The sequence below is a fragment of the Orussus abietinus genome, unplaced genomic scaffold (assembly GCF_000612105.2).
Source record: "Orussus abietinus isolate OABI.00-Male unplaced genomic scaffold, Oabi_2.0 scaffold521, whole genome shotgun sequence".
In the NCBI taxonomy this organism is placed as follows: domain Eukaryota; kingdom Metazoa; phylum Arthropoda; class Insecta; order Hymenoptera; family Orussidae; genus Orussus; species Orussus abietinus.
This window is the reverse complement of record NW_019394697.1, coordinates 21,895-32,338: the sequence shown is the minus strand read 5'-3', so window position 1 is coordinate 32,338 and position 10,444 is coordinate 21,895. Positions and strand designations below refer to the sequence as shown.

General features: G+C 33.9%; 1 long non-coding RNA gene across 1 annotated transcript; it reads left to right on the top strand.

Moving 5' to 3' along the window:
• The first annotated feature begins 692 nt into the window (after positions 1-692).
• Positions 693-7,872, top strand: LOC111674067. Its single transcript, XR_002762248.1, has 3 exons — positions 693-846; positions 6,315-6,672; positions 7,748-7,872. It is a non-coding gene; the product is annotated as an uncharacterized LOC111674067 (long non-coding RNA).
• The last annotated feature ends 2,572 nt before the right edge of the window (positions 7,873-10,444 follow it).

The following is a 10,444-nucleotide window of genomic DNA, read 5'->3' as shown; positions in this document are numbered from 1 at the left end:
AAATAGGAAATACAAAATAGTTTATTGTTCCTATTTCAAATACGAAATTGAAAATTATATTTTACGTTTTGGATACCTATTTCGAATGAATTCAATTCATAATAGTTACTCCGATTTGCGTTTATAAAAAATTCGGATAAGAGAAGTCTTTCTTATGTTTACGGGTGCTCATTTACATGCTCATTTAATGATTTACAGGTGTTCATTTATTCAGGGAATATGAAGAATGGTGTAGATCGTAAATATATAAGAGGCATGAAATCACGATTTCGTTTCTATGTCCGAATGTTGATGCATCGTATATTTTCCTACGGGATTTCACTCTAAATATTAATCTACTATTCCTTTTTATGCTAAGATAATATTCCAACTTCGTTTCAGTGGATGGAACAATTGAATTGCTAAGACACTTGTTAACATTTAATAAAACATGTTTTATTACATTATTTAAAAAATTCTATACATTATCATTTAACAAAAACTACGTTAGGTGGGTCAGGGACACTCCACAATAATATTTAAATTTTCTTTAGGAAATCCATTCTGCCCCTCAGGCGATTCAAATTCCGCGCTGCTCCCGCCGCTAGTACGCTGCGCGGCCGGAGAGGGCAGAGCGGACAGGAGGAAACCAATGACGGAGTCCAATGCACATGGCGTATTATATCTACTCAATTCTGTCGTAAACTAAACGGTTGGGTTTAATACTTTACTCCAAGGATAAGATTTTTCTGTCGGTTAGTGCCAATGGTTGACGAGTTGGGGATAGCGCCGGATGGGTGCGTTGCGGGCATTGGGAAAAATGGTGGTTACTTGGGTGTAGTCGGGTGATATTCAGAGAAAATAATTGTGAGTACTGATAAATTGGTGGGCTACGTTCGGAATATTCGTTTCTGTAGACAAGTGTGTTTTTGGCTGCAGAGGTTCTTTGGTATTAGGAATCGAAGGTCCTCTCTTGAAGATTTTAAGTCGTTGGGAAGATTCAGTGTAACGGAATTCCTACTGGCCCGTGTATTTCTGCATGACAGCAGACGAGGGGCCTTTTGCTGCCAGTTTATGAATAAAAAATTATAACATCGCGTCCTGTGCGTCTGGGAAAGAGCGATCTCGAGTTTTGGCTGTTCATTGTTCAGCCGTCCTATTTGGTTAGTCTACAAATTCCAGCCTGAGTTGATATTTTTGGGACAGATGTCACATTAACCGTGTGTATACGTGCAACGCGTTTGCGCGAGTGCGTTCGAGCAATCGGCCAGCCTGCAACCTGGTCGTGCCGTGAGCATTGGGTGTCACACAGAGCACGGCGCGATGATGCAGAAGTTGACCGTGGTTCCGTTTGGCATTTCATCCTCTCCCCGTCAATGCGTCGCGTTCCGTGAGACACTCGACGCTCTTAGTGGGATTCCGGCCTACCGCGGTTGAGAGAACTATCGTGTGCTCTGACGCGTGCCGACGGAAGAGCGCGCTGGTGTTTCGGGATACACATGTAATTTAGCGCGATTTCTCATCGCCAGGCGCCGGAGAGAATCCGCCTGTGTGCGCGTTCGTTTCTTCGATCAGTGCGCTTCTCGTGAACGGAACGCGGTCGTATCTGGAGATGTGCGGCCGTCCAGGCTTTGACACCTGGCCGTGTGGTCTCTTGTTCCATTAGTATTTTTTAAATGACACCTTTGGTTTTGTGCACGTCGGACGGTAACCGAGGTTCCACGGGCTCGGGTTTTCGGTTACGCTCCATGTAATTGTTTCTGCGTTACATACGACTGAACAAAAGTGTTTTATTTCGTGTGCAGTGGGTCGACCCTCGCGCGAATTAATATGTAAGAGCTGATTGTCATGTGCCTGCATGTATTACCATCTATATATGTAGATTGTAAGGTTATTTGTGGTATCGAAAAGTTATACCAAAAATAATCTCGCCAACTTGTACGTTATTGCGATTGTATATTCACGAAAGGCCATATTTCGTGTTAGGTTGGTGCATAATTAACGTTATACCAGAAGGTGAATAAAAAATTGTAAAGTGTAACAGTAATTAGGCACCAACCCAATATATTCCTATGTGGAGAGAGAAATGACAGATAATCTTGTACTTGCAAATTAGTTATACTAAAAACACACATTATTTCTGCTTTTAATTGCTTTTGGATTGCTGTCGATGTGTACTGACATGGCAATGATAAATGTTCCGCCCACATTATATATAGTTTTATGAAAAACCAAATCGATTAAGACACGTATGAAACAATAATATAAATCTACGCGTGTGTAATATATTGACAGCAGGAGGCATTCGCGATTTCTCTTATATGATACTTATTTGGTACAATTGCAAAAAGGAGGAATGTATTTATACTGCATTTGTTTTGAAACATCCAATGCCAAAATAAACGACGAGTATGTTATTACGGTATCAAAAAGTTGTACAAAACTGATCTTTGCAATTTGTACATTAATGTCAAAATGAAACATCATTTTTTATATATTTTAGTTTAGAAAGAAAAATGAAAGATATAATCTGGTATACATAAATTATTTATAATCGAAATATGTTATTTCTATTTTTAATTGTTATTGATTACTCTTACAGTGTGCATATCATATATTGCAATGGCAATGGTAAATGCACTATATATAATACGTATCAATGTTTTATAAAAATTTAGTCAATTACTCTTCGTGCCTTTTTTAATTTTCACATTATTGGGTTCATTGGGTTCAAATGAACCTGTAGTAATAAAATGTGATAATAAAATGACCAGCACAAATTTGTTTACATAATTAATACTTTGATAATTAAAAAAAGTGGATAAGTATGATAGAAAAAAAATTAATTCAGGTCTAAATGGATCCAAAAAAGGCATGCCGGTTATGGCATGTACAGGGTGTTCCAGACTTAGCAAATAAGAAATATGTAACGATAATTTCTCTTTAATTCTGAAAAAGAGTATACATGCAAATATGAATCCAAATTTCAGTTTCAAGACTACAATAGTTTAAAGTTGACCAATCAGGAAGCAGGATTAATTGCCGATCAGTGCCGATTGAATCCTCCTTTACCTGTCGTTTTGAAGTCTGGCTTAAATCTCAATTTCAAACAAATTTTCTCGTTATTTTAAAGTACTTAAAAGTAAGACACTTTTTTGTTATTATTACTTTGCTAATTCTGTGAGCTCGCATTCAGATTATTACTTTGCTAATTCTGTGAGCTCGCATTCAGATTCTCTTCCATCGTGATAAAATTTCAGAGTCACACATACAAATGACATGTCTGTTGTTAATTACGAACACTGAGTCTGAATGATAATAGGACGTTCGTCCTGGCACTGTCCAGTGACTAATCCTTTGTGATTCGTCAACATCAATCTATTCTAGTTTTGAAACTATAATTCCGATTCAAGTTTGCATTTAATATTTTTGCTCACAATTAAATAGAAATTATTGTTATATATTCCTGTCGGCCTGGGAGATCTGGGACATTCTGTATAGAACACATATAGAACATTGTTATAAATATAAGTATGTGTAATATACCAGTAGCGATATATAGTAACAACTTCTTTTATATAATATTGTTATTTGGTATTATTGGAAAAAGGAAGAATATACTGCATTTATTTTAAGGCATTCGATGTCAAAACAAACAATGAAAATGTTATTGCAGAACAGTTGTTAACAAGGAATGAATTACATCAGTGAAGCTAGCACAACCATTTTCACTGGTTTAACCTTTCAATGTTCTGGGTCGGTTGCACCAATAACCTTAATTAATATTACTAATTTAGATTAATGAATTACTGATCAAAATTTAACCATAAGCTAACTCAATTTCTATTGCACCAACAAATATTTTACCAAGGTTAACTAACATCTAATAATGGATGAATGACTAGATCTCCATCGTACACCTAAATCTAGGATTTATCTAGTTCGGACCCAGTAAATCTCGTGTCTCCCCATCCTTAATAGATATGGAAATTTAATCCTCAGTGTCTCCATTGACACTTAAATTTGACACTTTTACTGGGTCCGGACTCGAAAAAATCTCAGATTTAGGAGTACAATAGATATGTAGTCAACGTCATACATTTACATTATCTGCTGATTTTTCATTGGTAGGAAACGATTAATGTTTTTACAGATGGCATACTGTTGGTTAATTTAACTTCATGAGCCTAATATAAATTATGTATGTAACATGTACTGAATATAACAAGTGGGTAAATGAAATTAGAAAATAAAGTGATCATAAAATGAGTGGCAAGCATGAGAGATGTCAACACTTTTTTGTTGACTGTACTGGCTGGTTTTATGTGATACAGACATTTCTGACAAGCTTTGATTTATTCCCATGCATTTAGGTGCCATAAATAAAGGGTAACATGTTATTTACTTAAAATTGATAGAATATTTTTTATTTCTTTCAGTAACTCAATTCATATCTTACAATGTCATTTTCCTTCTGTCCTGTAAACAATGTTTGCACCGTCATCACACATCAGTTTCAATACTGGTTTAATCTGAAATCATGTTTTAATTAAAGGAATTACATCATATAAAACTTTTCCCCAAACTGGATGTACTGAATCATTTGAAACTTCAGCAAGTGATTATGGAGGCCCTAAGGGAGAATGCAATGCTAATCAAATTTCATAAAAAAAAAAAAAATTATTTATCTCGAACTAGAACCAAGGATACATACTTTTTTGGAAAAATTAAATTTCGTGAGCATTGAGTTCTTTTTTAGAGCCTTCATAATCACATGCTGAAGTTTCAAACGATTCGGAGCACTCAGTTTGGAGAAAAGTTTTATAAATATTTTGACGTTTTAATATGCATAAAATGACCTTAAGGTACTATGGGAAGGGTCAATCTGTATATATCAAAGCATCAAAATATTTATAAAACTTTTCTCCAAACTGGGTGCATCGAATCATTTGAAACTTCAGCAAGTGATTATGGAGGCCCTAAGGTGGCCATCACGTACTTGTGTAGGAACTTCATAATTACTTGCCGAGATTTAAATGATTTGGTGCATTTAATTTGGAGAAAAGTTTTATAAATATTTTGACGTTTTGGTATATGTAGAATGATCCTTTTATAACATCTTAACAAAGACAATGAAATTCATATAAACGTTTGCATGAATGAAATAATAATTGTAAATTGTTTTAAAGTTGTGTGAAATTTAGTTTGACATACTTCCGTTGTTCTTCGTTAGGACACTGATTCATGGACTCTATAACAATGAAATTTTTGTTTAATATTTATCAACAAGAAGAATAAAGTTCCCAGCTTATAGAGAAAAATGATATATTTGAAATATTTTATAAAATGAAATTTATTCCAATCAGCCCTTTGCATTTGAGGATTTTGCCATTCCAGTTGCCAGCGGTAGCTGAGAATCATCTTTCGAGGGCAAAGGGCTAAAATATTTTACCGATATCTTGTGTGTGGAGATATTTAATTTACAGTTTACAAAAATGTAAAATATTATTGTGATAGATGCTGGTTATAACACTGAAACGCATATGAATGTTGCATTCTATAATTCTTATAAACAGTTTATAACAAATGATTTTTTGAATTATTTAGTTTTCATGTATTCATTAAGTGATTGTCGTTGTGGTTTTCAAGTGATATTCTTTTCTCTTTCATATAAAGTAGATAAAACCACACAAGTTCAGAACAGATATCTTCTAGGGCTTCTGTGACATTTAGCACGGTATACTTTCTATTGTGCTAATTCTTTAGATAAAGTATAAAAATATGTGAAATGACCATGCTCACTAATAAAAAAAGAAAAAATGACAATTACAATAAAATGTCTGTGATTACAAAAGTTGAATTAAAATCATGATTAAATGAAAAATTGATAAAATACAAGAAATAGTATATTGTGCGTTAAGGGCGTAAAGAACGTCATTTTGACGAAGGTGAAGTTGCAGTACGAGCGAAGTGAGGATGACAATCACACGAGTCAAAATGATCTTTCGCTCATGACATACACGATACTTTTTGTCCAACTCCCTTTGAAAACAAGTTCACAATTTACTTTATGTCCGGCGAAGCGGGCATAAAGTTTTGTACGCCCGTCCGCTCAACCGGCCTGAAAACAGCAGCCTTACGCCTGCTTTGCATGCATCAGAAGATGTCTTTTCAAAGGGGTTTGAGCAATAAGAATTTTACTCACAAGTGTAACATATGTAAAGTATTGATCTGAAAACTGATATTTATCAGCGTTTTTATTGAAGTTATCCAATAGTTAATTCACATTAAGGCATTGAAAAGAAAGATTTTATAATATTGTTTTTTATTTTTAGCAGAATTGCTGTAAAGGACTAAAAATTCAAGATCCAGCACACTGTTCTTAACAGCGAATGAAACAGCATGAACGATTAAAGGAATAGTCTACTGACACTAAGATGCTGCTATCCTTATTTTGGATGAGAAAAATGGATACCTTAAAATGAGTGTAATGTAAACTTCCAATGCTATGAATCCGATATTCTGGCATTGGTTGTATAAGACTAAATGTTTCATGCAGAGATTTATTTTAGTGTCACAAACAAAATTATAAAAGAATATAAATGAAGGTGTGTCTACTACCAAGATTGCAACAATGTTGAAAAGTTGTTTACCAAACATCAAGGCAACTGACAGTGCCCAATGGAGGTGGGAGTAAGTATCATGTAATTGTACTCGGTAAATAATTGTAGATTTTGATATTATCTTGGGATTTCTGATTCTGTTCTTAAGGCTTGAAATCATTATTTAGGTGGAACGCGATGCACTTGTATGATATGTATTTATTATTCCGAGTGGCTTACTTGAAACCAAATACCTCAATATCTTCCATGGATTTAAAGATATACAAAAATGCTGTTATTGATATTTAAGGGAGATAAACACTGGCGGTTAAACAAACGGGTATTTTTTTTTTTTTAGAAATTTTCGTGACGCCTGTAAAACAGGCAGATAAGTAAATGATTTGCATGGAATTAGTAATGTTTTTAACTGTTGATAAATATTTTTGATTCGTTAAATATATTTTTCTCTTGGTTTAAAATGTGGCTCTGCAGGTTACGCTATCTCCATCGATCTTGCACCTGGAGTCCTTAAAACTCATCCAAAATCAAAATCGAGATTTTCATCAAGTATATGACTGCGGTTTCAGTTAAGCGTACGGAAATTGATAGAACATTATGTACAAAGGAGGCAAAGTGTGTCTTTTTACGTCCAGCGTGACCTTGCAATACGAGTCGTAGGATCGCGGGTGCACGAGTTGAAAATGAGTACGTTCGTGGGCCAAAGACAAGTATTGCAAGTGCGCGACGCGAAAAAGACCTTGTCTCCGGGGTATACGCGATACTTTATGTAATAAAAGCATGGTTTATGCGTCTTTCGCGCATACACGGAGTACGAATATGGGCACTTTTTCGTCCTAGAACGTTTTGAAATTCGTTTTCTACATTGCCTTCACTCTCCGCCGTCAGTTTGTGGTCATTGTTATAGAAAGGGCAACTTCAGATGATGAAGACAGGCGCGAAAAGTCGTATATACTATGCTTACGTTACATGAAATATTTTAATGATTCGCAAAGTGACACGTTTAAAGAATGTTTGAAGGTTGCCCAAAATAAGTACCCCTTCTTTGGCATTTTTTGGGCGAAATTTCAATCGTAAAAAGAAATTTGTACGCTTAAGTGCAACTATATTCATTTACCTTAAGAAAATCTTGGGCTTTTTGATTGCAGATGACTTTTAAGGACTGTGGTAGCAGGGCCGATGGAGCTTGCGCAGTCTGCAGAGCCAAATTTTAGACCTACATGAAAATGTATTTAATCGAATAAAAAAAAAGTTTCAACTATTCAAAACATTACTAATTCCATGCAAAAACATTTATTTATCTACCTGCCTTAGTGGCTTCATATAAAAGAAAAAGAAAATGTTATTTTTCTGGTCATCACGGTATTTATTCCTCAAATGGTTTTGTAGGCCAATCATAATGAAAAAGACACCTTTTACTTAAAGATTACCCAGAATTAAAAAAATTTTCAATTTTTATTTTATATAATTGTGTTTTTCATTCAGTAGGATTATGGTGTTGTGAGAATTACCCAGAAATGTAATCGACGGCGATGAAAAAGAATTCTGATAAACCATCTAACTGATAATCTATCTGGAACTGTGTGCCACGTAACTGACATTTACTTTTATGTTCTTTTCTGTTGTACTCTACATTGCGAATTATACGAAATGGCATGTACATCCCCAGGCAACCCATAAAGTGGAATATACGTAAATTTATCGTCTAAATTAGGTCTACAGGTATAGCAAATGTATATCGTCTAGCATCCACCTAATAAAAATATCATTCGTAAGTATATGGATCAATTTAGGCATATGGCTATAGAATATATATCATAAATATCAAAGGATTTTTATCTACAATGTGATGAAAATAACATGATGCAAGATGAAAATGATATATCCACTATTGATCTACAAATATCTACTTATTTCTTGACGCATACAAAATATATTATAATAGCTCTAGTAGAAATCTACCAAAGGTTAGTCAACATCGTTAAAAATACGTTTAGAAAAACAAAAAAACACCTCATGCAACCTAACATTTTTCATACATACTTAATGTTTATACCTAAATTCCCACTTGATAAAACTGTTAATTTCGTCCATACTCTGATTTTTTTATTTATTTTCTCTTTGGCTGGTGACCATACATCATGATCTTTTACCATTGTGTAAATTATGATGTATTACCAAGCACCGTATGAAGTATAATATTTTTACAGTGGATTTACAAATTAAGACATAAGTATAGAAATCTTACATTATCTATGGTATGCATAATAAAAATATCCCGTAAATATATGTGTAAATCTTTTTCACGCCTATATTTACGGTACATATATTATAGAAGTCTAGATAGCCTATAAAGAAATCTAAACTATTCGAAAACATTAATTTGATAGTTTATATTCAGCTTCCATAGATTTGTAATAATGTAGTTGCACTGTAAAAACTTGTGCACATTTAAATGAAATATCTTTAAATAATATTCATAAAATTCATGCACTTTTAATATATAAGGTTGTAGTAACATTATGAATTTAGTATCTTAAATGTGAATCGGTATACAATTATTATACACTTTTAAGTAAAATGATGATTTTATAACATACTGTTACAATTTTTTAAATGACTTAATTTTACCATCATGAGTCTTTTTTTTTTAAGAATAAGTTTACAACAAGATGCAATAAGAGTATCTTTACCATTGATCGCGAAGTACTGGAGCGATGTTCATAAGTTCGAAAAATATTTATTCCTTCATAAGCTTTGGTAGCATCGAGGTTAGCGCTACTGCTTCCTACCCGTGAGTCCCGGGTTCAAATCCCGACAATTACAACCAAATGGTTCTGTCTCAAAACAGCAGGATTTGTCTGCATAGCTGTATTGAACAAGCTCTCAAACAGATTCTGCTCATGAAGTGTTATGAATTTCTTTCTTTTAGCAAATGCATATGAATATCTATAGACGTGGATTAACCATTTATTGTAAATATCTACGATATATATATATATAAAACATATTATATCCGGACATCTAGCCTCTGGGTGTATCTAAAATAGAGTTCATAAATATCTATATATATATCTTTCATACGTTCAATAAACATTTATATACGACTAATTTTCGGATATTCCATATTGCGGGGTGCCTGGGCCGTATGTTATTTCAATACAATGATGACGAAAATATCGTAGTAATGCTCAAGAAATTCCCTGGATTCGTTCAACTATACATGTATTACGTCACACACCTCAAATTTGCGAATACTCTTTTTTTTCCCCTTTCTCGGGTTTGAATGTGTAACTTTCTGTGATCATCTTGTTTCAAATAATTCGACATGATTTTTGACATTCAATTGTTACTCAGTTCTGACTCAATTGTTAGAACCTTTTATTATTGAATAATAGCAAAAATGATAATTGGTCCTAGTTGCGTAAGAAAAATTATTTTTTTATTTAAATGCATTTTATACGATGTCGCAAACGGCACCACCATGGTTATATGTTGAAATGTCTGTGATGAATCGGTGAACACGTTAACTGCGGTGGTCACCAGTGACCGCCAATATTATATAATATTACCCTCCTCATTTGTTTTGGCAGTCAACGCTGCGCTGATCCATATACAAATAAAGCGTATTCGCGCAACTGAATGTTCAAAACCGCCTTCACATCACATTAGTTAATTATTGTTAATGAAGGCTTACTAATTAATTTTTAATGAAGGCAAATTGTGTTCACTTGTTTGCATGTATGTGTATTGCATATGGCAGTCTACCTTAAAGTAATATGAAAGTGATGAGAAGAAGTCTCGTTTATCAAACTTTTCTCCGAAGTGAGTGTACCAAATCATTT